This window comes from Herpailurus yagouaroundi, unplaced genomic scaffold (genome assembly GCF_014898765.1).
Source record: "Herpailurus yagouaroundi ecotype Mexico unplaced genomic scaffold, PumYag 29, whole genome shotgun sequence".
Taxonomy (NCBI): domain Eukaryota; kingdom Metazoa; phylum Chordata; class Mammalia; order Carnivora; family Felidae; genus Herpailurus; species Herpailurus yagouaroundi.
The window spans coordinates 111,057,078-111,085,019 of NW_024412377.1; the positions used below are offsets into that span (position 1 = coordinate 111,057,078).

Consider the following 27,942-nt stretch of genomic DNA (forward strand, 5'->3'; position numbering starts at 1 on the left):
GGCCATTTCCAGCCAATTCAGTGGTTACCTTCAGGTCAGGTGTCTGCCTCTGGTCCAATTCCTAGGAGCAAATGATTGGTGGGAAGTAAAAGGCTGTGTTTAGGGCATTTCTCACTAGGAGTGTCTGGGGTGTAAGCAGGCTCTGATTGCTGTCTCTATTACAAAAGAATGATAATTAGCTTTTCTTCAGAGCTAGCAAATTTTCTCTTAAACTTGAGCTTGAGGACATTTTTATTATTTTATTCATGCATTTATCCATTCTGACTCATTTTCTATCATAAAATATTTAAGGTGATTTACAAATCTATATATAATAAAGATCAAATAGTTGAGAAATGAAAGCAAGTTCTTATTGTCCTAAGAAAAATCAAAAGCCAGGAGCAAAATTATCACTGCATAGTACATAAAACTTGACTTTGGAAAATAACCAAAGGTGGGCCTTGAATTTGTCTCTAAATCTGAAACCTGCCAAACTTAATAACAGTTGACTAGGTACAAGGCAAAAGTCCTGACAGAAAATGCCATTTACATTCTATTAGGTTACTAACCAAGCCAATTCTGTGGAAGCCTATCCCTCCAAAGAGACATATACACTCTCACTCTCTCATTCTCTTTTTGGTAATTTATGGGCCACCATGATGGGAAAGGACTCTAGATTATGTCTCAAGGCTTCTTCTGGTCCTGATTTCTTAAGGAGGGTTGAGATTTCATTGACCAAGCAAGAAAACAAATCATAAAGAAGGCAAGATTTTACATAGTTAAAACCAACCTCCAATACAATTTCAGTACATTGAAGCCTTATCCCCCAGCCCCTTAAAAAACTGGAGACATAGTTTGAAAGTTCAAAAGGCACATCATAAATTTCTCATTTCTTTTTTATTGTTCATTGTAAAGCAAGAAGTACATAGGAAGGCTGACTCAGTGATTTTTCCACTCTCCAGTTTTTTGCTTGTAGCATTTTTGACATTCTCAGATTTTCTGAGGCTCTTTATTTACAATTTTTTTCCTTCTTTTGATTATAGAGCAGCAAAAAGTACTAGAAAGCTTGGTCCTGGTGCATGAACAAGGATGAGCTCTACCCTAGAGCACCAGGCCTGCCATGCTGGATGAGATGCACTGTGGGAGCTCGGGAAAGTGAAAGGGATGTTCCCTCGAAGACTGGACCTGGGAATCATTCCATTTAAAAAGGAGAGCTATTTGTCTGACTCTTAATTTCAGCTTATGGTTTGTGGGATTGAGCCCCGTGTCAGGATCTGTGTTGACACTTTGGAGCCTGCTTGAGATTCTCTCTCTCTGCCTCTCCCCCGCTCATGCACGCTCTCTCTCTTGCTTTCTCTCTGTTAAACAAATAAACATTAAAAATAAAAGGGCAGCTATTGTTTCATATTCATTGAGCAGCCACCATGTTCTAAATACATATGAAGCACGTATGTGACTTGACATTTGACAAGAGGAGAGTATTTTTTATAGTTACTGATTTGATGATTGTATGGAAAGGGGTAGAAGGGATTCTTGGTGCTTTAAGTCTTGCTAACTGACAAAAATGTCACAAGATGGTGATCCTGAAAAACCATTTACAATATTCAATTAACAATAATTAAGGCACTCAGTGGGAAGCGCCTTACTGACTTGCTAAATAGCAAAAATTGGTACTTGGCATTCCCAGGGGATGAGAGAAAAGATAATAAGTACCCAAAATGTAAAGACAATCGAAATGAAACCAATTATGACCAAATTATATTACTCAAATAGAAACACAAGTTGAATCAGGAATATTTAAGTTTTTGACAAGAAATATTAAAAAGAGATACAGTAACATTTTACCATTAATTGATCATCTAATCTAGTTTAGCTCTGGGAAGGGAGCTGCTTTATAAATGTTCAAGTTTTATATATGTTGATAAGGGACGACCATCTCTTATAAGAACCTCATATTTTTAGGAGCTAGCAAGGGCTAATTTTCTGTTAATATAGCTAATAATGAACCCTAATTGATTCTATTACCAATAGTCTTGAAAAGACAGCTAGTTTAGTCCATCTTTTCATAATCACATACTCACATACTAATACTAATTTGATTTACTTTATTCAACATTAGTAATTTTCAACTATTCTCCATCAGCTAATTTTCTATGGCATTAAGACAAAGATTATTTTTTCCCTACCTTTTTACAGTTTTTTCTCAACTGCTCTGTTTTTACTCTTCGCTTCCTCATCAATTTCCCTTCTTCCACCTCCTCCATAGATTTGAAATTGTACCATCAACTTCAGACTTAATATAATCCTCCCATATCCAACCCAGTGTGAGTCAAGGGTTGCCTGTATATGCTTATACTGTAGTAAACCTAAAGCATGGAAGACTTTTTAGATTTCATCTAATCCAACCTCCCCATTCCTACATGAATATGTACATATCCATATTTCACAGAGTTAAGTCTAAAAACCTAATCCAGTTTGATTTCTGGCAAGGAAAAAAACCAATTAGTACATTTCTCATTACTCAAGCAAGCATCTATAGAATTCTCCTTCAAATCCTCTGGTATCCTCTTCTGTATATCATTTTATATTTTTTTTTTCATTTTTCATTTTTCATTTCAGAGAGAGAGAATAAGCAAGCAGGGGAAAGGGACAGAGGGAGCGAGAGAGAATCTTAAGCAGGCTTCACACTCACCACAGAACCCAATGCAGGGTTCAAGCCCACGAACCTGGGATCATGACCCAAGCCGAAATCAAGAGTCGGAAGCTCAACTGACTGAGCCACCCAGTCGCCCCAACATCTTAGGTTTTTAAAGCTTTTAAGTATGTTTGAAAAAAAAATTAAAACATATAAATAAATAATAAAACCGTATAAGTTTGAACAAAACCCTCATATTTATATCACAGAGCTAAGCTCAATGAATCAAAACAACTCTGAGGAAGGGATAAATCATGGTTACCTTGCAGAGGTAAACCTATATGTTTGTGTGCGTGTGTGTGTGTGTGTGTGTGTGTGTGTAAATATAAACAGATATGTATATGTATAAATATGACTTTCAAAAACTTGATCATACTTTTCTGTGGCCTGTTTTTTTTTTCTTAATTATGTTGTAAACATCTTTCTCTTCAAATTAATAGATATCAATTTTATCAGTTTAATAGCTGCATGAAGGAATGGATGGAGTTTTCCTCATTTGATTAGTCTTCTGTTCAACAATTAGGGTCTTCTGGTTTGCTTGTACACAGATCTTTAAATATTTGTCTGGGATCTACTCATTCAATTGGGATGAATTTCTGCAGGTCATACAGTTAAACCTTCGAATATACATTGAATATGTATTGACAGTAATTGACAATTTGCCCTCCGGAAAGCTGGTTTTATTTTGCATTGGCATGGTCAGTATATGAAAGCATCAAATAACCCATATCCAGGACAACTTGGGTTTTTCTTTATATGATAAATGAAAAGAGGTATCTGGTTCCATTTGTATTCATTACTGCTCAGCTTGAAAATGCTTTCATATGTTAAATAGTCATTTCACATTTTGTAAATTTCCAGATTAAGTTCTTTGTCCACTCTTCTTTAGTAAGGATATAGACCCTTTGTTATTTACATCTACAGTCTTGCAAATGATTTTCACAGTCTGTATTTGACTTTTGAATTTGTTCACTGTATTTTTTCCTGGATATTTTTATGTACTTGTTTTTTAAAAAATAAATATTAAAATCAGTTGTTATTTTTATTTATTTTTAAATGTTTTATTTATTTTTGGGAAAGCAAGAGAGAGTATGAGCGGGGGAGGGTCAGAGAGAGAGGGAGACACAGAATCCAAAGCAGGCTTCAGGCTCTGAGCTGTCAGCACACAGCCTGATGCTGGACTCGAACCCACCAACTGTGAGATCATGACCTGAGCCGAAGTCGGACTCTTCACCGACTGAGCCACCCAGGTGCCCTAAAGTCAGTTTTTAATAAATTTCAAAAAAATAAATCCATTTGGGAGACTGATAGAGAGGTTGTCAGTTTTTTAAAACTGGTTTTTAAATTTTCAGGATGGACTGTGGACTATGGAAGCTCCTTTGGCAGCTTTGTCATTCATGGAGTGCCTCCAGATGAAAAGCACTAAGCTAGCCATTGTGGGGCTACTAGAATGTTTACATCTGATCCTCGAAGTCAGATCTATGCAAAACAAACAAGTGAAACAACTACCCACAGGTAAATATGAGTAAACATAAGAGGATAGGAAAGCAGTAGCTTTGGAGTTCAGAGTTTGAAAAACTGGTTGTTGAGTGGAACTTGTGGGAAGATGTGTGGTTGTTGGCGAGCCAGTTGGTTTGCTTCGGTGGCATGACTGGTTTAACGTGGGGATTAGATGAAGGTGCCACCTTCAATTACACCCTCTGTCTCCTTTAGGGCATATATCCCTTCTGATGCAGTAATGAATTCTCCTTTGGAGCAGAGTACTGACTTGGTGTTCCTAATCCTGGCCATCAGGATATTTTCTTCACTCAAATAAAAGCAATGACCTGATCTAACGTACTTTACTAGGGAGAACGCCTGCCGACCTCTAAGATTTCCATCAAAATTGTAGCTTGCCAAGGTGTAAGCTGACCGCATCCTTTATAGGCGTGTGGATCAGCCAGCTGGCAAGTCCTGGCCACCACTCTCGCCAGGCAATCAGCCAACAACCCAGCACTCCAGGCAAGATTCATTCCCACTGCAACATTTATTCTATTTTCTTTTTTTAAGGTGTTAGCTGCATTCTGCTAATTGGGACCTTTTGCAAAGTCTTTCAGGCACTTTGAAGTGTCCGTTCTCCCATCAATTTCTGGTGAAAATTTATAGTCCTGTCACATGGGTCTTCAGCAAGAAATCTGTAAAAAGAGTGAAGGTGATTTTTTTTTTCTTTACCTAACTCAGTGTAGCAGAAATGAGGCAGGGGAACTGTCAGTCATTTCTAAGGATGACAATTTTCACTGCTTGACAATCGCAAATGTAAAATTCCAGTTATTTGATGATATGCCTGTGTAGAGCCCATCCCCCAGATCCAATGATAAGTGTTGAACAGCAGGTTTGGGGCCTTTTGCTTAGGCATGATAATTTAGGGAAATAGTTAGCTCATCAAAATTGGCCGGGTGCCCTGTTTTCATATTATCCAGACAGAAGTCACTGAACCACAACTTTGCTGCTTAGAAACAGGCACTAAAAGGGAGGGAGTGAGGAACTATGAATAGTTAGCCGGTCACCAATCATGAAGTGTACTTTACACTCAAGGATAAACTGATACATGTTAAATTATGCCTGAAGGTATGTCTGGAAGAGCACTACAGAAGATCTGCTGGCTGAATTCTGGTCTTTCCCCGCCAGGTGACCTTAAGGAAGACCCAGGACTCTCGGAACCAGGGGTTCTTTGCGTGTGAAAGAGAGAGTGCTGATAGATGGCCTGCAAGTTCTAAAGGATTATGTTCTGAGGACTTGATTGAAGAGCCACATCCATCATTTCTCCATCCGGGTACACTTTACTTTAAAACATCATTCTTGGGGCGCCTGGGTGGCTCAGTCGGTTAAGCATAGGCCTTCGGCTCAGGCCATGATCTCATGTTTCATGGGTTCAAGCCCCGTGTCAGACTATTTGCTGACAGCTCAGAGCCTGGAGCCTGCTTCAGATTCTGTGTCTTCCTGTCTCTCTAATCCTCCCCCTCCCTCTCTCTCAAAAATAAATAAAACTTAAAAAAAAAAAAAAAGAAATAAAATGTCATTCTTCAAAACTATACACCTACAATTCATTAAGCAACAACTATTTTTTAGTCTATACCTGTGGTTCAGCAGAGTACACCCTCTGTGTCGCCTGAAGAAGTTTCACGTGCTCACCATGGGTGAAAAAAGGCCAGGAGCAAATACCCACAGATGAGATAAATCAGAGAGGTACAGAGTACCGTGGGGTTTGGAAAATCAGATGCAACCCTCTCCAGATCCCTTGTTCGGATACTGACTCCAGGAGAGCTGGTTGGAGACTGCAGCCTGGTTTCATGGAGCAGCTGGCATTTGATGAGAACCTTGCGTGAACGTGAGCTTTCTGAGAGACGGGACTGGGGAAATTCTAGGCAGAGAGAGCAGAATAAACACAGATGCAGACACAAGAAAGTTCAGACAATATTGAAAGAATTCCTGAACTCAGACACCTAGGGACCACAAATCCAATGTGCTTGCAATCCAGGTTAAGGCATGAATTTATCTTTTCCACAAATATTTATTGAATACCCACTCTGTAGGACATACCACCCGTGGCGTTATAGGACATCCAAAGATGACTCAGGACGTTCAAACACAGGTTTCAACTAGGATTTTAAATAACAAAAAGAAATACATGCATATTTTGCATAAAATATGGAAGACAGAAGAGGACAAAGAGCTAAATTAGAAATCACCTCCCTTATTTAAGTTTATAGACTTTGAAAGTAATGTCTCATCTAGCACGCAGAAGCAAAGATATAAATTTGGATGAATACAGAAGCAATCACTGATTAGCTCAAAGCAACATTTAAATTGATCTTTCCAGTGAAAAGGCATTAGAAAAAGCAATCTAAAGAACACCTGTTTAGATGCACTAGCATCAACAATTAGGTTCTTCAGGGAATGAGGAGTTTTCAGCTGCCTTTACTCCAGTGAGAGGCAATAGAGCTTAGCATTTTTATTACTGTAATCAAGAACATATAAGGGGGCCAGAGGAAAATATTCACACCCACCTCTTAATCTTGAAGAGGAGGCAAGTCCCTTAAGCCACTCACTTAATTAAGCACAGGCTGGGGCTGGGGGGAGGGGATCCTCTATAGGATTCTCTGTGACTCTTCTTCCTCTTTAAGAAATCTAAGCTTTAGACTTTAGAGTAAAAGGGAAAAAAAAAAATCAGTTTCAACTTTGGGACCCAAAGAGACCCAAGCAGTGAATGTGACTGATGGAGAGGTGGAAGAGGCAAGCTCAGTGCCTCCAGATGGCCTCTAGGCTAGAGTGGATGGTGCCATTCCCAACAGGTCAGTTTGAATAGGCACTGCCCAACTCCAGGGAGCGCCATTCGTGGAGACCGTGATGGGCATGTCAAGTGGGAAACCATGTCTTTACTCCTTGCTGCCCCCTCTTCAGATACCTTCCTAATAATAATAATAATAACAGTAACAATAACCACTAACATCTATTTAGTGCTTACTACATGCCAGATGCCATGCATTTTACGTGTGAAATCCCATTGATTCCTTGCGAAAACTCCATGAGCAGGTAATATGAATACCCCATTTTGTAGATACTAGAGTAATCACATGATAAATGTATTATCCCAACTGGGGCACTTTTGAGAGCAAAAGAAGGTGCCATTACTACTGACCCTGGGACAACAGGTATAAACCAGGCTTGATTCAGGTGAACCAGAGCATGTGGTCACCCTACAGATAAGGCTGCTCAGGTGCAGAGTCAAGGCCAAGGATACTTTGCAGTGTTAGCCTCAGAAAGTTTCCACTGAACAGCTTTTGTCTCGTCCCAGGACTTCCTGACCATCAGGGTTTTCATCTATAAAATGGGGGTAATGACACAGCTTCCTACAGTTACGTCAGGATTTAATCAGGGTGAAGCACCTGAGCTATGGACAGGAGCTCAATGTCAAACCACTAAAAACCTCAGCTGCCTTCCTCCTTCAGCCTCCCTGTGGAACCCAGGCCTCTGTGTAGCCTCAGGCAAAGCCTTTTCACCTCTTCGCCCTCAGTTGGTTCTTGGATGTAAGAATGAGGATGGACCGGGGGTAAAACATCACTTTCAACTCTGACATTCCTTTTTCTCTTATTCTTCTGGAATCCATCTCTATTCACCCACATGCAGCAAGAGGAATGCCTATCTCTTCTGCTTTTAGTTCAGAGAAAGGAGTGCTTCTGTTTATGCTGACCTTCATTCTCTAGTGCTTTCCCTAGATGGTGGGAAAAGGTGAACCCGGAAGCCTTTTCTCTCCTCTCTTCTTTGCATTACCTTTTGCTGGTGCTGGAGCTCCTTATGTGGATTGCTTTTCAGTATGGGGTGGTAATACCAGGGAGCAAGCTGACAGTCTGGTCAAGCATCCCATTTGGATGTAGCTGGGGGGAATTTATTCCCCTGCAACCTCATGCCTAGGACCTTGTCCTTCCTTGGAGCCACAAAATGTCTGCATGAGAAAAAATATGCCACAAATTGCCTTCAAAGGTCACATTATAATGCCAATGTGAGGACCTTTCTTCCTAAGAATAAACACTTGAATTTAATTGTGAATGAAACACATTAATGAATCAAAGGCAGCGAGAGGAGGGAAGAGCACACAGGCTTGTGGTGGGAGAGGTTTCCTTGAACCCACCACACACCCTCGTGGCAGATTGGCCTCCAGAACAGTCAAGGACATTTGGGCACACCTTTTTCTTCCCTTCCCCCCTCCTTCCCCTCCATATCTCAAAGATATTAATTGAGCACGCACAGTGTTATATTCAGGAACTATGCCAGGCTCTGAGGGTTGGAATAAATGGAAAATAGACATGGTCTCCACCTTCACAGAGCTTCCACTGTAGGAATGAGAGAAATGTAAATCTAATTACCCCATGAAAATGTGTCAGAGGAGAACCCTGAGAAGTGCCATGGAGGAAAAAGACATGGTGCCATAGTGAGGGCTGACCTAGTTAGGGAGGCTGGGCAAGGTCTCCCTGAGGAAGTGATGAGGCTCCTGTGGAGACGGGAAGGATGAGTCGGCATTCCGGCATTTCGGACAGAGGAAGCAGCTTGTGTAAAAGCCCTGAGGTGAGAGGAAGCTCTGAGGGTTTGAAGAACTGAAAGAAGGTCAGAGAGTCTGGAGCTCTGAGAATAGGGGGATGGGGTACAGGATGGGGCTGGAGAGGGAGACAGGGCCCAGCCCAAGCCCAGCCCTGTCAGCCTCTTTAAGCATTTAGGGTTTCTCTAAAAGCCACAGGGAAATTCTCCAAGTGTTTTCAGCAGTAAGTTGAAGGATCAGTTTATTTGAACATGATTTGCTCCAGGAAAATAGGTTCAAATGAGTCAAGAAAGGAAGCAAGGGAATAAGGATATAAGGAAAAATGGTAGCTAATGTTTATGTAACATGTTTTACTACGGACCAAGTATTGTTCTATGACCTTTATACACAGCTTATTTAATTCTCACGCAGCCCTATGGGCCAGATGCTACTGTCCCCCACTTTTCACAGAAGAAGAGATTGAGACACAGAAAAATTGGGCCAGCACTGTTTGGCTGGAAAGTGCTGGAACCAGACTGTGACCCAGAGGTCCATCTCTAGATAGCACTGCTTGGACAGCACAGATGCTCCTTCCTGACCTCAGGTCAGGCAGAAGCTGTGTTGGTGTGGGGGGTGGTGGTGGCACGGGGGGGGGGGGGCGGGGGGGACGGCTTGTACCAGGTTAGCAGCTGTGGAGAGACAGGCCCTAGAGCTATTAAGTAGTAGGAGCTGTAAAGACTCAGGCCGGTGGTTGGGTGAGGAGAATCCCAGGTTTCCCTGTGAGTAAGAAGGTGGGAGGGGTTGCAGCAGAGGAAGCTACAGTGTCCGGAAGGGGCCTGTTTTGAGGAGGGGAGCTTGGGTGGATTGTGGGGACATCCATACACTTGTGGACTTAAGGAAAAGAAAACCGCTTCGAACACTCCTGTTTTTTTGTTTTGTTTTCCTCTTACTGGGAATTCTGCGAGGTCCGCTAACAACTCACTACTTTAGTTCTCTTCGTTTCACAGCTAGGTCAACGCCATTTCTTTTGCTGCTTCATTTATTCAACTTGGTGTTTAAATTCTTTTCATTTCTAAAAGGTCTGCTCTCACTCTGACTGCATTCCTAGAAATTCTGTCTGAATTTTGCTTGGATTCACAAACTCGTTGATTCCATCCCCCCTTCTCAGAATTAATCTGAACAAACAGCCATGTTTTCTAGCTTCCAAACACTTTGTTTTCTGCCAACAATCGACACTTGTAATTCTGACACTGGTCAGCCTTGAGCCTTGGAATGTGTATACTATTTGATTTCAACAGTGCACTTCAGGTGCCTATGTGTTAAAATTTCAGAAATACAAACTGTATGTGTACAGCAGCCACGAAAATACATTTTTAAATACACAGTTCCCACTGTCTTGCCTCAAGATTATTTTTGGAAAACTTGCTAAAAAAACAATCTTCTCACAGATTTTTTAGTTCAAACTACTGGACTACAAAAACCAATCTGGCAGAGTTGTTCTCTGACACACATATGTGCATTTTACACACACAGGGTTTTAAAAAAGAAGACGAGGGGATGCACTATTACAAATTTTCTGTAAATTTTAATATCTATCACCAGAGGGACAACACTAACAAATTAGTTAGAATTGTAATTCTAACTCCATAGGGTATTTCTGGCTAAGCTACTTCCTCCATAATGATTCCACAAAAGCAAAGACTCTATTTACACTTCTTTGTTAAAATGCATTGTGAGGGGCACCTGGGTGGCTCAGTCGGTTAAGCATCAGACTCTTGATTTGGGCTTGGGTCATGATCTCGTGGTTCGTGAGTTTGAGCCCCACGTCAGGCTCTGTGCTGACAGTGCAGAGCCTGCTTGGGATTCTCTCTCTCCCTCTCTCTCTGCCCCTGACCCTCTTTGTCTCTCTCAACATAAATAAATAAACATAAAAAAAGTATTTTACAAAATGCATTGTGAAATGGGGGATGGTCATGCATACATCAGTTCCTGCAAAGGTTATCTGGTACTTACCAGTGGGAGGGGGCACAATGATGTTTTAGGAGGGCATAAGCTCCGTCTTAAATTTGAATCTTATTGGAGGAATCAGAACTAAAGAAACAAGGAAGAGAGGAAGAGAGCTTCAAGCCAAGACCTGAAGGATGAGTAGAAGTTATCCTGGAGAAGAAAATAAGAAGAAAAAAGAAGAGGCAGAGGGAATGCCATATTTAAAGACTCAGAAGAGGGCAAGAATGTTAGGCATTAGAAAACTATAGCAAGTTCAGTAGGTCTGGATCTTAGAATGCAAGAGGGTGGTTAGTGAATGAGACCAGGTCACCAAGGGTCTTGTAACCATGGTAAGGAATTTGGAATTTATCCTAAGGGTAGGAAGAAGCCCTTGAAAAGGGCTATAGCAGGCAGTGTGGAGAACTGAATGAGAAGAAGCTATTGTAACTGCTCAGAGAAAATGGTGGCCTGAGCTAGTATAGTAGCTTAGGAGGAAGATTCAAAGGGTAACTGCAAGGTTGGCCACAGAGGGCAGGGGAGGGGCACAGTGACAGGGCCACTCCCGAGTCTCTGGCTTGGCCAACTGGTTGGATGACAGAGCCATTGCCTGAGAGAGAGAGAGAGCACTGGGGACAGAAAGTTTTCAGCATGCTGAAGCTGAGCTGCCCACAAGACCCCCAAAGTGGATGACCAGTACCAGCAGTTAGTTACTTAATCAGTTACTTACTTGTTGAGGGATCTAGACAAAAGATATAGGCTTGGCAACTGAAGCTAGCTGGAGGAGCAGACGAGAATGCTCGAGAAGGTGTCCGGTGATTTTAGCAACACGGAAGTCACATGAGATTTTGGAGGGGCAAGTTCAAGGATTGTGGTAGAGACAGAAGGTAGGTTGCAGAGTGAGCACAGGGAGGGGAGCAGATAATAGGCAGTGTAGGCAACTCTTTCAAGAGGTTAAACCCAAAAGAGGAAAAGAGGGTCTGGGGCAACTGCCGAGTGGTGGTTTAAGATCCGGGAGACTCTGGTGAATTTAAATGTCAGTGATAAAAACTCATGAGGGAAGGTGGGGCTATGTGCTGAGCAAAGAGTGCAAGGACCTAGGGGAAGCTGGGGACAGCCTCCAGAGACTGAGGAGGATACAGAACGTGGAACGATGAGTGTGAGGGAGGAAAGAGCATATGCTTGGCTGTGGGGACAGGTTAAAGGTGTTCCCACTGAGGGTTCTATTTCTCTGTTAGTGCAAGGCAAGAAAATCTGTTAAGAAGGAATTCATTCTTTCCCTCACAGTTAAAAAAACCCAAAGTGAAACAAAATTTCATTTTTCACCTATCAGATTGGCCAAAATAAAAAATATTCACTAATAAATTATATTATCGATGACTGGGAGGAGTATAACAGTGTAAATTCATACAATCTCTTTAGACCGCAAGTCTAAAGTCAGAACCCTGTTGTGAACCAGTTTTTCACTTAACCCGTGTCTTGAAGATGGTTCCACAGCCACACAAATAAATCCACCCCACTGTGAAGCACACCTTATTTAATCCGTTCCTTGTGCACACTTCTTGACATACATATGAGAGTGTCTACTAGGGAAAATGTGTAGCTGTGAACTTGCACTCTGTTCACATCATGATGGTTGGTATTACGGGTCAAGTCTACTGGCCATGGGGGCCTAGACTAAGCATTATTTCTAAGTATGTCTGTGAGGGCATTTGCAGATGAGATTAGCATTTGACTCGCTAAACTCAGGAAAGCAGATCATCCTCCCCAGCATGAGTGATCATTGTCTAATCTGGTGGGGGCCTGAATAGAACAACGTGCAGAGGAAGGAGGAATTCGCTCCTGTTTTTCTTTTTTCTTTTTTTTTTTTAACGTTTATTTATTTTTTTTTGGGACAGAGAGAGACAGAGCATGAACGGGGGAGGGGCAGAGAGAGAGGGAGACACAGAATCGGAAACAGGCTCCAGGCTCTGAGCCATCAGCCCAGAGCCCGACGCGGGGCTCAAACTCACGGACCTCGAGATCGTGACCTGGCTGAAGTCGGACGCTTAACCGACTGCGCCACCCAGGCGCCCCTGCTCCTGTTTTTCTTGCCTCACTGCTTGATCTGGGGCATTTCATCTTCTCCTGTCCTGGGACTGAGAGTTATACCATTAGCCTTCCTGGTTCTCAGGCCTTCAGGTTTGGGCTGAATTGCATCACTGGATTTCCTGGGTCTCCAGCTTACAGACAGGATTATCTTGAGACTTCTCCATCTCCATAATCATGTAACCAATCCCTCATAATAAATCTATTTATCCATCTGTCTATCGTTCTGTTTCTCTAGAGAACCTTGACAAATATAATGTCCTTGCCCATTTTTCTACTAGGTTGTTGGTTTTTTCCCTATTGATTTTTTTCTTTTAAGACTTTTTAAAAGTTTATTTATTTTGGGAGAGACAGAGAAGGACAGGGGCAGAGAGAGAGGGAGAGAGAGAATCCCAAGCAGGATCTGCACGCTCAGTGCAGAGCCTGATGCAGGGCTCAAACTCACCAACTATGAGATCATGGCCTGAGCCGAAGTCAGACGCTTAACCAACTGAGCCACCCAGACGCCCCTTTTCTCTACTGATTTTTAAAATATTTTTTTAACTGTTTATTCATTTTTTGATAGAGACAGAGAGTGAGTGGGGGAGGGGCAGAGAGAGAGGGAGACAGAGTTTGAAGCAAACTCCAGGCTCTGAACTAACAGCACAGAGCCCAATGCTGGGCTCGAACTCACGGACCGTAAGATCATGACTTGAACCGAAGTCGGACGCTTAACCGACTGAGCCACCCAGGCGCCCCTGTACTGATTTTTAACAATGGAGAAGGTTTGAAGTAGGCTCCATGGAAGAGAGAAAAGGGCTGAAGAGGATTGGTGTTTAGGGCACCGTCCAGGCTCCTCCCTCACTGCTTCGGGAGCTAATAATAGAGCTCTGCAGGCCTCCTTGAATTGAACAGATTTTCACTGAATTGTCTGTTTGCAGCCCTCGCCTGTGATTTCTTTCTCCAAAAGGTTTACAATTCCCTGAGGCCATTACTGACCAACAGGTCTGCAGTCAGAGTAGGAAGGAAGGAAGGCCCTATTCTTTGAGTTCCCATTGTCGGCCTGTGAGTGGGTGAGGGGAGAAGCTGCCTAAATCTCTGAATCAGCTCTGGGAATGGACTTGAGGGCCTCCGCGCTGGGTTTTGGTGTTTACTCTGGGCACCAGTTTCCCCTACTTGATCTAAAGGGTGTGACCTTCCAGACCCCCAGTGAACCGACCCATGTCCCCTCTGCTGGATGCTGACCTTCTGGATGCAGGTCTCGATGTTGTCCACCCCCAGCTGGGTGCCTTCATACATATAGTGACAGCTGCTCTTCTTGTTCACACATAGTTTTAGGCCCAAAGGCGAGAGAGCAGAGGGCTGAGGATACAGGGTGGGCCTGGTCTTCCACAGCAGGTAGCCATTTCTCTCCAGCTCTTTTGCATTTTTTAGAGTCCACAGATGAAGTTCAAGGCCTGGAGGGTGGGAGAGACCAATTATTTCCAAAACTCCTCCACAGAAAGCCAACAAAGTACCCTTTCCCAGGGCAGAACTCAGAGCTTCCTACTACACATGAAACCTCAAAGTGGTGTGAATTGTTTTGCAAACTGTCATCACAACATACAAATGACACATTTAAAAATGGTCTAAGTAATAAAAGGATGTAAACACATTTCAATCATTTATTAGCACATGTGATGTGCCAGGTGCTGTGCTAAAAGGCTTTACATACATTGGCCCTTAAACAGCCCTGTAAGATAGCGACCATTATTATCTCCATTTTACAGATGACCGAAGTGAGGCTTAGGGTGGTTAAATAACTTTCCTTAAACCACAAGGCTAGTAAGTGACAAAGCAGGCATTTGAACTTACATTAAGGTGGAAAACTGTAAACACAACATTAGACATGGGCATTGTTCATCCTACGGATTCCCCCATCAATGTAGCTGTGGCCAGGGAGGCCCTGACTGGCAACAAGTTGATGTTTCTCAATACTCTGCAGATTCCTCTTTTCCTAATAAAGCGCACTGCCTAACACTTCTGCACCAGGAAACTTAGACCCATCACATGTTCTCAAAAACAGCCCCACCTCATTAAAGAGACACTTTAACTAAGTCCACCCAAGCCTCCCTTGTCTGGTGACCAGATGAACGACTTTCCCTGGTGGATGATCTCAACCTACTGCAATAGTTATGAATAGGGACATTCACATCACAGCTCCTAATATCCAAATGCATTAGAAAGTCTAGTATTTTTCAGCTGAAGTTTCATTACTATTGCTTGTAAGTTCCACTTCTTTAATTAGAAATAATTTTGGGGGCACCTGGGTGGCTCAGTCAGTTGAGTATCCGACTCTTGATTTCATCTCAGGTCATGATCCCAGCGTGAGGCTCTACACTGAGCGTAGAGCCTGTGTGGGATTCTCTCGCGTGCGCTCTCTCTCTCTGCTTCTTTCTCTAGAGAGCTCTCTCTCTCTATAAACAAACAATTTCTTGTCCCCACCTCCTATCCAACCAACCCTTTTGCTTGTGAGTAGAGGTTTAATCTTGGAATCCAGGCATCCATGGAGTTTTGACTTTGAGTTTACAGGTGCTGGGGTGCGGAGCCATAACTAGAATCCAGAGGGACAGATTATTTTCTTTTTCAACCGCCTTGATGGCTGAAGGTGCAAACCATGTCACTATGTAACAGCTGGAAAGGAAATAGAACACAAAGAAAAGAAAATGACACACCCCTTAACCTACTACTTAAAAGGACAAACATTCAAAACATGTGGACTGTGGAATTCTTTTTTAACCTTTTACTTCATAAACGTTGTTAATGAGAGGTCTCACTAAAACTGTTTTTTAAAGTTTTAACTTTTATTGTTTAGGTTGATGCTGACCTTGACATATATTTTTAAGTGTTTATTTACGTTTGAGAGAGCGCTTGTGAGGGAGGGGCAGAGAGGGTGGGGAAAGTAGCATCCCAAGCAGGCTCTGCTGACTGGCAGTGAGCCCAATGTGGGGCTGCAACTCACAAACTGAGAGATCATGACCTGAGCCAAAGTCAGGTGCTCAACTGACTGAGCCACCCACGTGCCTGCCCCCCACCTTTCTTCATAATACACACTATTGTAAGGGACATTTATGAATAGTGAACCACATGGAAATGAGAACGTGCTGTTTTCAGTAAATTATTGTAGCCTATTAACTTCCCCAAAAGACTGGCAATTTTGTAAAATTCTTCCGATATCTGTTTTAATTTGTTTCAAGAACCCAACATTTAGAAAATTCTTTCAAAATTTCTCAAGCTACAAGTAGTACGTGACTTCTGAAATGCTAAAAATGCCCAAATAGTACTCTGTTGTTCAATGCTCTCTCTCCATTGCAAGTTCCCAAGTCATTATTGTAAATGTCTTCAGGGTGGGGAGAAATGAAGCTTTTTTTCCACAGGCGTGGAGGTGACTCCAATCATAATTTTTAGTTACTAATAAAGAAAAGGGCAGCCAACTGAAATGGCCCAAGATAAATGGTTGTTGAAACTAGCATTTCTTAAAATTGGTATGGTTGGAATCTCAAAGGGTTAGAACTAATTTACAAATGGTAAGTCATAGAGGAAGCTAAAATAGGCCTAATAGGAACACAGCTTGGCATCCCCTGGTTGGTGCCTCTTTGAGCAAGACAACAGTGACTGCCCATCGGAGGTTTCCAAGTTTGAGGAATACACTTCTTAAAATTCTGTTTTGTTTTTTCTCTTAAGGGGGGTAGGTGTATAAGGGCATAGTAGGAAGGGAATGTTGCCAAGTTAGAAAACTTCGCAGCATAATATCCAAATGGATGTGAACTAAATTTAATGGCAACTGCGCCCAAAGAAGGTCATTTCAAGAGGAAAATTCCAGTTTATGCACGGCCAGGGTTACAGAGCTCAATGGCAACTCCTTTGAAGTTCTAAGAGCTGTTCTTTTGGGTTTCTTCCCTCCCCTTCTTTCTCCACCCCACCCTCATTCCTAGGGTATACTGTGATGTGATGTAAAAGAAAGCCATGTGTGGAGTGCCTCGGTGGCTCAGTCGGTTAAGCGTCTGACTTGGGCTCAGGTCGTGATCTCGTGGTTTGTGGATTCCAGCTCCACGTCAGGCTCTGTGCTGACAGTTGAGCTGTTTCGGATTCTGTCTCCCTCTCTCTCTGCCCCTCCCCTGCTCACTCTGTGTGTGTGTGTCTCTCTCAAAAATAAACAAACAGTAAAAAAAAAAATGTTTTTTTTGAAAGAAGGCGATGTCTGAAGAACATGTCCTCCCCCAAGAAAGGTATCACATTGGCTATGATAGAGGAGCCAAAAGTGTCTTTGTAGACAGGACGGGGTACAAATCCTGGCTCTCCCAGGTACAAGGTGTGTGATACAGTCAAAGTATTTAACCTCTCTGAGTTTTAGAGTGTCATCTGTGAAGTAAGGACAATAGAACCTATTGTGTAGATTGTTGAGGGGGACTGTGAAAAAGTACACAAATGCAAGACTTTGGAGTCACACTGCGCAGATTCTCATTTTTCCTGGACAAGTTTCCAGCTGTGTGACCTACGAAGTAACTACTTTATATGTGCCTTATACAAACACTTCCTTATTTATAAAGATAATAATACCCACCTCATAAGGCCTTTTAAAGATTAAATGAGATGTTGGTAGACCTCTTGCAAGTAAGTATCTGGGACAGAGTAAATTCTCAATAAATTTTGACATGTGCATAAAGTGCCTAGGATTTAGCCCAAAAGGTAAGTTCTATAACTGATTAATTATACTTACTAGTTTAGGGGCACCTGGCTGGCTCAGTCAGAAGAGCATGTGACTCTTGATCTTGGGTCATGAGTTTGAGCCCTGTGTCAGGTGTAAAGATTACTAAAAAAATAAATAAATAAACTTAAAAAACATTATACTTACTAGTTAAAAAGCTGTACCTGGTTATATACTTTGATAAATCTTCAGGTATTCAAGTTAAACACACAGGAACATCTATTTGTAATTTTTAAATGTTGTATTGAAGTATAACACACATACAGCAAAGTGCAGCCATCTTAAGTATAAATTTAATTATATCTTAACCCATGACTTTAAAAGCTAGATTTCTCTGTTGATTCTGTCAATCAGAAGAAAGATTGCTTTATCTAATTAAAATGACAGTTTTATTAAGAGAGAGAACCAGAAATACAACACTGAATATACCCAATTTTTTTTAACCAACAAACAGCACACATTTTATTCATATAATTACTTACCCACCATCCTCACTCATATTCTACAGATTCCTTGGATTCACTACAACACTGGCAGTTGCCAAGCAGAGGTGACACATTCATAAAAGTGCCTGTGAGTTTGACCTCTGTAAGCACCTGGTTTTGAATCTTAAATTTTTTTTTCTTTAATTGATTACATCTTACAGGAAGTTCAATAGCTTCTCTTGAAAAGCTTGACAGACAGATGTTTTGCAACTGAGTGAAGCATAAACACCAATACTTCCTGGCTTTGAAAATTCTTTATTCTGAAAGATCTGGCTGAATTCACCCATCACAAGCAAATGACAATTCCTTTTAGCAACTCCTATACCTAGCAGTTGACATGTTTATTTTGACAAAGATTCTAAAGCTCTTTCTGATTTCCAAAACGTTCAAATGTGAAAAAGCGAGTGTCTTAAAATTGAGGAAACATTATTTTGATACTTGATACTTTGCAACTTACATTTCATCAAAAGCAATATGGGTTGTCTATGTGTAAAAAAAAAAAAAAAAAAAAAAAAAAAAAGCCTGTACAGGACACTGTGATTAAGACTCTACTTGGCCTCATGTTTGGGAGCTAAGTTGTACTGGGAGCAGGAGACTCAAAGTGATGAGTCTTGAGTATTTTCACCAATGCAAACAGCACTCCAAGGCAATTTATCTTTCATATTAATAATCCTTACGTCTTTGGAGTGTCCACTCTGTGATAGGCACTATGCTATGTACATTATCTCCCCTACTCTCTTTTTTTGTATTTAAAAAAATTTTTTTATGTTTATTTTTGAGTGAGAGAGAGAGAGAGAGAGCATGAGTTGGAAAGGGGCAGAGAGAAGGGGAGACACAGAATCCAAAGCAGGCTTCCGGCTCCGAACTGTCGGCACAGAGCCTGACGCCGGGCTCGAACTCACTAACTGTGAGATCGTGACCTGAGCAGAAGTCGGATGCTTAACTGACTGAGCCACCCAGGCGTCCCTTTTTTTTTTTGTATTTTTTAAAGATTATTTATTTTGAGAGAAAGAGAGAGAGAGTATGTGTGTGCAAGCAGGGGAGGGGCAGAGAGAGAGAGAGAGAGAGAGAGAGAGACAAAGAGAGAGAATCCCAGGAAGGCTCCATGCTGTCAGCACAAAGCCCAGAGTGGGGCTCAAACTCATGAGCTGTGAAATCATGACTGAGCAGAGATCAAAAGTCATGTTTAACCACCCAGACTGAGCCACCCAGCTGCCCCTCTCCCATAGTCTTTATAAGTGTTCTATACAGCAGGTATTATTATTTACAGACAAAGAAACTGGGGCTGAAGGAGATCATTCTTTAGGCTAACTCATCTGTTTGGAAGGTCCTGAATTTGAACCCAAGCCTGTCAGACTTCATAATAATGTTATGAAGACTCTTTCCAGGAGTAGAAAGAGGATGAATGTTTATATCCGTACATGTATGTTTATGTCCACATATTTCATTAGGGAATTTCCTTTCACTGAAGCTTTATAAAGCATAAAAACCTCACTGCTATAGGCAGTTGGGCAGAAGGTCAGATTGAATTAGTGACAAGTATGAATTGCAAATTCATTTTAAATAAAATAGATTTTCCTAATACCATCCGAATTTCAAAATGGATTCCCACCCATTCTCTTCTTTGTGTGTTCATAAAAACCACTTGAACTGGGCAGATTTGGTGTTATCAGCCTAATGTTACAGGTAAGAAAAACAAGGGCTGAAGAAGTTAAGTGCCTTTCCTATGGTCAGAGAGCTGTTTAGTGATAAACCCACAGCTCCCTACTCTGCAGGGTGACCTAACAAATTCCTCCCGAATTACCAGATAATTATTGGATAAGGATGATATGTATTCGTTATATTAATTATTCATATATAAGAGATTGCCTGAAGTGCTCAAAGATGTATTTCAAATATGCTCCTTGTAATCTCATTTATATCACTCTTTTGTACTACTTAGCAAGACAGAGTTTGCTAAATGAAGGAAAATTTCTGCCCAGATCCCAATCAACTTATTATAAATTCCAAATTAATAGGGTCTAAATAAATAAGAGCTTATTATGGGGCTAAAAGCTAATAATGTTATTTGTTTCTGATATCTTTTTTTTCATTTGCTTTGGCTCCAATTTGAGTATTTCATCTACTGCATATTTTTTTCTGTTCCTCGTTAGAGATACAGGGCAAAAGAGGCACACAAGGAAAGAATTACTTGTATATGAATAAAATTAATAACCTGAAATTATAGAAGGGGGGAGAGGCATCTTTTTGATAATTTATCATAATGTTTAGTAACAGCAATTTGCAGTAATGAAATAACTGATCTTTGCTTCTCCTGGGTATATGTTGCATTTATCAGTTTATGCTTTACTTACATTTTTTTTTAATTACTCTACTTGTTAAATTATTTAAACTTAGAAGGCAACTTCTAAGTTATTAATAGTACGGCAGTCTTCTGAAAAGGGAGTCATGCAAATAGTTATTTCATTTTTTTAATTCAGATTTTTAGGAATCAAGATATGTTTGTCATTTAACCCTGGAATTTATAGAGACTAAAAAGCTCAGGATCATTCACCACCCAGAACAGGGGGCTCTCAGCTTTAGGGCCTAGGCGAATGTATCTCTGTAAAATCAACTTTATATAAAAGTCATCTGGGTGGAAATGTGGTTCCTCATGCTGGGTCTCCTTACACTTCTGAAGGAGTCCTAAGGGAGTAAGATGAGTGAGAGCCAGACTGATAGCATGAAAGGCCTGGTGCTCTTAGAGCTATTTCTTCCATGATTAAAAAATAATGAATTTTTTGTTTGCTAGGTGCGAGGAATAAACACTCCTGGATTCCCTCTATTCTGTCGTTCTCCCTCTGGTCTACAAACACACCACAAAGGCTTCTCTGTTCCTTCCCTAAGTCACATTTCTCATTCAGACGTCCTTTCTATTTGGGGTTCCATTACTTACTTCCATTTGGTTCTTTCCTTTCCTGTATGGGCTTCTCTGTTTGTTTTCGGGCTTCTCCCATGTTTCTATTTTTGAATTGTTCCTTTCTGCAGGACCATCTCTGCGTATCACTTCTTTATCATCTTGCTCCCTCTTTTGTATCTGGTATTATTCATCGTCTTTGTTTCTATTTATTTCTCTTCTTCTAGCTCTGATTTCTTTATCTCTGGCCCCCTGTTTCCTCTCCTTGATTCTCCTGTTCCCATCTCCACGCCCTTTGACCAAACAACCCCTCCCTACCTCCTACTTAAAGTCACTGAAGAGGCGCTCCCACTAGACTAGAAGAGAAAGAACAGAATAAAAAGAGAATTGAAAGGTGATGTACTGAACCTGGGAAGGGCAAGTTTAGTCATGCTAACGACTTCCCCATCCTCTTTTGGTCCCCAGGCAGTCTCCTCCACTGTCTGTGTCACAGCCAGGGACCAAGGCAGCACAAAGAGAAGGAAGCAAGAGGAAATAAAGGTGAGTTCTGGGGCAGCCACAGACATGAAGCTATTCCTTAAATACCGCCCGGTCAGCATTCATCTAAGAAACTGTACAAAACAGGATTGTGTTTAAAGTATAGAGCCACTCAGATCAGCTTCCCAGCAAGCTAGAAGCCATTCTCTCTAGAACCTAAAACCGACGGTAAGAATAATCAGATACCGTAGGTAAGTACTATCAGTGTTTCCACCTGACCCTAAATTACTTCAAAACTCTGTCTGCCAGGGTGTTAATGCCCACCTCCAGGATACACATCTTGCTTCTCATGACTTGGCTATGACCCAGCCCCACCCTTGGCAGTTTTTATTTTTAACTATTTCCAGATATGTTTATAAACAAATCATGCCTCTTAGAACCACAATGCTGCCACTCAGTCGTACAGCGGAGGAAAAATCCGGGACAGTTAACACTGTGGAAAGTCTGCATCTCTCTTATCCTTCAGGAAGAAAAAAAGGAGAAGAAGAAAAAGGAAGCATAACAAGTTTTTAAAAGCCAGACGAACAAGAAGCTCTCAGAAAAACCATTTTACCAGCCTAGTGGTAGTGAGATAACCAAACGTACAAACAAGGCGACCTTTCTTCCTTCCCCTCCTGACACCTGGCGTGAGGACGCTGGTGGCCAGGGCAGGCCAAGGCGGGTCGTGAAGCATTGTGCAGTCATTAGTTTGGGGGCAGCAGGGGCCGAGGACGCGCTTTTCATTTCACTTGGGAGCGCTGTGAGGAAGGATGAGGACAGAGCTGAGCTGACTCCATTTTTCCTTTTTTCAGGCAGTTAGCTGCCAGTTTGTTGATTTTGAAACTGAGTACCAGGGAAAACACCTCGACTGTTCAAATTCTTCAAAACAACAACAAACCTGCACTTTTCACATGTTTTTTTTATTTTGACAAAAGAAGTCTTTTTTTTTTTTTTTTTTTTTTTTTTTTGTGAGTGAGGTAAATAGGGGAAATTACCCTAAGTTTGTAACATTGTTTGCTAGGAACCTCTCTGATGTCAGTCCTTCCGCTCCTCCCACCCTGGCCTGCTCTTAAGACAAAAGAGAGAAGAGCTGGGTCTTTGGACAATGAAAACAAAGGCCCAGTGCCGAGGCCTTTGTCTAACCTTGCAGAGATCGAGGTTAGGTCTGAGCAGAGCATGTCCCCAGACAGCCGGGAGTCCTTCCTGGCAGGACAGCTTCAGGCCTGGAATCTGCCCACTCAGGGCTGCCCTCGTGTGGGGACCCCTTGGTCCAGGGGCTTCTCTTTAATAACATCTGAGCTTTTTTTTTTAATAATTTTTTTTTAACATTTATTTATTATTGAGAGACAGAGAGACATGGAATGTGAGTAGGGTTGGGGTAGAGAGAGAGAGGGAGACACAGAATTCGAAGCAGGCTCCAGGCCATGGGCTGTCACCACAGAGCTGGATGCGGGGCTCAAACTCACAAACTGCGAGATCATGACCTGATCTGAAGTCGGACACTCAACCGACTGAGCCACCCAGGTGCCCCAAATTTTTGTTTTTATTTCCTGGCTTCAAAAAGATAACAAAAGGATGAGCTGAGACTGAATCCATAGAACAGAATGACACACATACACAGAAATAAGTTATATGTTCACAAATATACATACAAATGTATAACTTCCCCCCAAGGAAGTTTTAAAATAAAATAAAAACAAATAGAGCAAAGAAAACTCCTTTGCCAGATAGGGTCCAGTTATGGGTATTCCTGAGATGTTGCAGGTTCTCTTTTGCTTGTGAGCCCTCTTGCCCCTAATTGCTGTCTCCATGGTTGGCATTAGAAGGGTCACTGCCTGGTCTCAGGACTTTCGTTCCCTTTGGGGAGCCCCATACCTGTCTTTGTCTCCATTTGGTAAAATGTGGGGCTTGAAGCAGCTGTGTGCACAGTGTGGGCCCCTGCACAGAGCCAAGCAATGGTCCAAGGTAGGACGGTGTGCTCCCTACCAGCCTACACTGGGCTCTGCGCCTCTCCTCTCTCCCAGGCTGCAGAGGGAGGGTTTACTGGCTTTCTGCATTCTATGGAAAGAGAACTATCTCCAGGCTGAGTGTTCTCAGAAAAATCTACCACTAGAGTGGAAAAGCCACTCCTGTTACTTTTTTTGTCCTACAAATACCCATTGCTGGAAGGATATGTGACTGTGGTGCATGTAGTAGTTTCCTAGGGCTGCCATAAGAAAGTATCACCGACTGGGTGGTTATCTACTTAATAAATAAAAACTTACTGTCTCACAGCTCTGGAGGCCAGAAGTCCAAAACCAAGGTGTGGGCAGGGCTGTGCTCCCTCTGCAGGCTCTGGGGAAGGATCTGTTCCAGGCCTCTCTCCTAGCTTCTGGTAGCTTCAGGCATTCCTTGGCTTATAGATGCATCATCACTCCAAATCTCTGCCCCTCCACGGTGTTCTTCCTGTGTCTCCACATCTTCTTCCCTCTGTATGTCTGTGTGTCTGTCTCTGTATTCAGATTTCCCTTTTTTAGAAAGACACGAGTCATATTGGATTAGTGCCCACCCTAATGGCCTCGTTTTAACCTGATTAAATCTGTAAAGACCCTCTTTCCAAATAAGATCACATTCTGAGGTTTGGAGGCTAGTACTTCAGCATATCTATTTTGGGGGACACAATTCAGCCACTACTGGTAGTCAACCTTGTCATCTAAATATCTTCTCAGCTTACAAGGAACACTGCTGTCTCTTGCTTTGTGCGCCAGCTTGTGGAATCTTCTGTAACTAGAGTAATAACAGGGTTCAAACAAAGAGTAAAGAAGACCTGCACAGTATGTAGGGTTAAGTCATCGCATTGGCTTTAGAAATCTCTCCTTGGCTACTTCCCCTCAGCCTGCTCAGTCTTCTCTTCCAGTTCCACCCAAGGTTTCTTTTCTAAACTCCCAGCGCTCAGACACATCTGAGCTGCTCTTCCTTCCTGTTATAATGGCTCTCACCAGTAACAAGAAACGTATTATTCATGATGGGGAGGGGGGGAAATGCTGGAAAATGTGTCAACACTACTATTGGTGGCCTAGTAGCAGCCCACACTCATTATGGGGCAGTTGTGATGGAAGACTAGAAGAGACATTTTGAGATCCTCAGGTGAAAAGTCATTGAAAAGAGAAATCATTCGGGTTGGATTGTCACAGCATTTTCTTCGTAAAATCAAAGCACGTTTGTGTTAATGAACATCTTGGGTTCTCCTCATTTTCTAGGCAATATTCATACCAAACCCACAATACAAATCCTGTCCTCCAGGGCTCACAAGATGATATGACTAATCACCTTTTATTTCCATAGCACTGCTCCTGCCTCCCCAGATTCTCTTATCAGCCTCCCGAGTTAGAGTAACAGATAGGATGAGCAGGTGAGAAAAATGGTGGAGTTCAAAAAATGGCAGGGATGCACTAGGGCCTGGGTCTCCAGCCTGCGTTTCCTTTCCTCCCAGTGGGCTGCTAGCTCCTTGCACAAACTCATGGTACTCGAATAAGACATGTTGGTTTCGTGTACAGGTTGGGCCAGTTTTCAGTGTCTTGTTTGAACGTACTGTTTTTGACTTTTATTTTCCAGTTTTTCTAGTTGGGTAAGCCTGGGGTAGATAAGTTGGATCAGAGGAGAGATCCCACTCTGACTACAAAGGCTTCCCTGGCAGGTGGGATTTAAAAGGGAAGGTGGTGAGAGTAAGCTTGGAGGAGCCAGGTGATAGGCGGAGTCAAACCCTGTTTTTGCATAGAGCAGACCAGAGCACTTCATGCAAGCTTCATGCAAAAGGGCGTTGGGAGAACTGGATTTCCTTTCTTTCTTTCTTTCTTTCTTTCTTTCTTTCTTTCTTTCTTTCTTTCTTTCACTTTTTCCCCTCACTTGGAAAAATTTATGTTTTTCTTTCTGATAATTCACTAGCACTGTACAAAAAAGTAAACAGTACATAGAAAGTGAAGGTTTCTACAATGTCAGTACTTCTCCACTCTGGCTGTGGGGCAGCCGCATAGATGGTAGTGCGAGTTATTTTCATCCAGACTTCTTCAAACACTGTGTATGTCTGCATCTTCATCTAGATAGAAATAGCACCATTAACAGAGTCATAACATTGTGATTTTTCTACACTTTCTCCTCTTACAGTGCAGAAAATTTCTCGTGTCAAACCATGAAGATGTAACCTATTCTTTTTCTTAAAAAATTACAGTTCATATTTTAGAATAAAGCAATTCTTGCACAGATTCAAAGCACACAGAAAAGTACAAAGTGAAAAGTAAAGTCTTTCATGCTTTACCTCTAGTCCTTTTCCCCGAAGGTAACCAATGAGATTGCTATAACAGTTTCCTACATATCCTTCCAGAAGTATAATTACTAATGTCTCCATACATGTGCATATAGATAACATTACTTTGTTCTGTAACCTGCTTTGTGTATGCAACACATCTTGAGATTAAAAAAATTTTTTTTAATGTTTATTTTATTTTTGACAGCGAGAGAGTATGAGCGGGGGAGGGGCAGAGAGAGAGAGGGAGACACAGAATCTGAAGCAGGCTCCACACTCAGAGCTGTCAGCATAGATCCCGACCCGGGACTCGAACCCATGAAGTGTGAGATCATGACCTGAGCCAAAGTTGGATGCTTAACCGACTGAGCCACCCAAGCACCCTTTTTTAAATTAAAAAAAAAAAAAAAAAAATTTTAATGTTGAGAGATTTTAAAAAATCAATATATACAGAGATACTTCCCTTTTCTGACAGATGTGTAATATTCCATTGCATGAATACACATTTCTTTCTTTCTTTCTTTCTTTCTTTCTTTCTTTCTTTCTTTCTTTCTATTTCCTTTTTTTTTTAAATTTTTTTTTTTTAACGTTTATTTTTGAGACAGAGAGAGACAGAGCATGAATGGGGGAGGGGCAGAGAGAGAGGGAGACACAGAATCGGAAACAGGCTCCAGGCTCTGAGCCATCAGCCCAGAGCCCGACGCGGGGCTCGAACTCACGGACCGCGAGATGGTGACCTGAGCTGAAATCCGATGCTCAACTGACTGAGCCACCCAGGCGCCCCTCTGTTTCCTTTTAAGTAGGCTTCATGCCCAGTGTGGAGCCCAACACAGGGCTTGAACTAACCACCCTGGGATCAAGACCTGAGCTGAAATCAAGAGTCAGACGCTTAACCAACTGACCCACTCAAGCGGCTCAAACACACCATTATTTAGTAAACATTTAAGTTGTTTTAAAATTTTGTACTAAAACAAATGGTCCTAGAATAAACATCCTTATAGATTCATCTCTGTATATAGAATAACACATTAGTGCTCAATTCTCCACCCTCTCACCAGCCCTGGGCATTAGCACTTCATTTATTGATTTATACTTTTACAAAATCTTTTGCCGATTTTTTTTTTTATTTCTTTTGCCAATTTGACCAGTGATATCTTGCTTTAGTTTTCATTTCTTTGATTATTAAGGCATCTAACCCTATTTTATATGGTTTGTTACCCTGAATTGACTGTTCATGACTTTTGCTTAGGTGTTCATTGGAATAATTATCTTTTATCCTTTGATAACAGGAGGATCACATTTTCATGGAAACATGCCCACAGAACTCCAAGGATGGATCCAAGGTTTTAAAAAGTAATTATTCTTTACATATTCATAATTTTCTAATAAACTCAACACAGACCAGGCTAAAGTTTACATCTGTTAAAGAAAAAAACAAAGATACAGGAGGAAAGCACAGCTTGTTTTCCAATGTCTCTTGTCATCTGAAGAGCATTTTTAATTTTTTTTATGTTTCTTTATTTTATTTTTGAGAGAGAGAGAGAGAGTGAGAGGTGGAAGGGTAGAGAGAGGGAGAGAGAGAATCCCAAACAGGCTCTGCATTGTCAGCACCGAGCCTAATGTGGGACTTGAACTCACAAACTATGAGCTCATGACCTGAGCCACCCAGGTGCCTCTGAAGATCATTTTTTTTCTTTGTTTCTATTTTTTTTTTATTTTTAAAAATTTATATCCAAATTAGTTAGCATATAGTGCAACAATGATTTCAGGAGTAGATTCCTTAGTGCCCCTTACCCATTTAGCCCATCCCCCCTCCCACAACCCCTCCAGTAGCCCTTGGTTTGTTCTCCATATTTATGAGTCTCTTCTGTTTTGTCCCCCTCCCTGTTTTTATATTATTTTTGTTTCCCTTACCTTATGTTTATTTGTTTTGTCTCTTAAAGTCCTTATATGAGTGAAGTCATATGATGTTTGTCTTTCTCTGACTAATTTCACTTAGCATAATAATCTCCAGTTCCATCCACGTAGTGGCACATGGCAAGATTTCATTCTTTTTGATTGCTGAGTAATACTCCATTGTATATATATACCACATCTTCTTTATCCATTCATCCATCTAAGGCCATTTGGGCTCTTTCCATACTTTGGTTATTGTTGATAGTGCTGCTATAAACATGGGGGTGCACATGTCCCTTTGAAACAGCACACCTGTATCCCTTGGATAAATGCCTAGTAGTGCA

General features: G+C 41.6%; 3 long non-coding RNA genes across 5 annotated transcripts in view; 1 reads left to right on the forward strand and 2 right to left on the reverse strand.

Annotated features, from left to right (window-relative positions):
- Positions 1 to 3,933: 3,933 nt before the first annotated feature.
- On the reverse strand, positions 3,934 to 17,584 carry LOC121015505 (uncharacterized). Of its 2 annotated transcripts, none has more exons than XR_005783843.1 (6): positions 17,536 to 17,584; positions 14,969 to 15,449; positions 14,022 to 14,233; positions 7,985 to 8,156; positions 5,911 to 6,853; positions 3,934 to 4,848 (listed from the first exon to the last, which is right to left on the reverse strand). It is a non-coding gene; the product is annotated as an uncharacterized LOC121015505 (long non-coding RNA). The 2 variants fall into 2 exon arrangements; XR_005783842.1 differs by lacking the exon at positions 3,934 to 4,848 and having other exon boundaries at positions 5,656 to 6,074; positions 6,721 to 6,853.
- LOC121015522 (uncharacterized) lies at positions 11,006 to 27,267 on the forward strand. Its single transcript, XR_005783849.1, has 3 exons — positions 11,006 to 11,175; positions 21,370 to 21,444; positions 26,992 to 27,267. It is a non-coding gene; the product is annotated as an uncharacterized LOC121015522 (long non-coding RNA).
- LOC121015513 (uncharacterized) overlaps positions 23,758 to 27,942 on the reverse strand; it is an 89,740-nt gene continuing 85,555 nt past the window's right edge. For both annotated transcript variants that reach the window (XR_005783848.1, XR_005783847.1), the window contains exon 5: positions 23,758 to 25,495. This is a non-coding gene — a long non-coding RNA (uncharacterized LOC121015513). The remainder of the gene's footprint in view (positions 25,496 to 27,942) is intronic.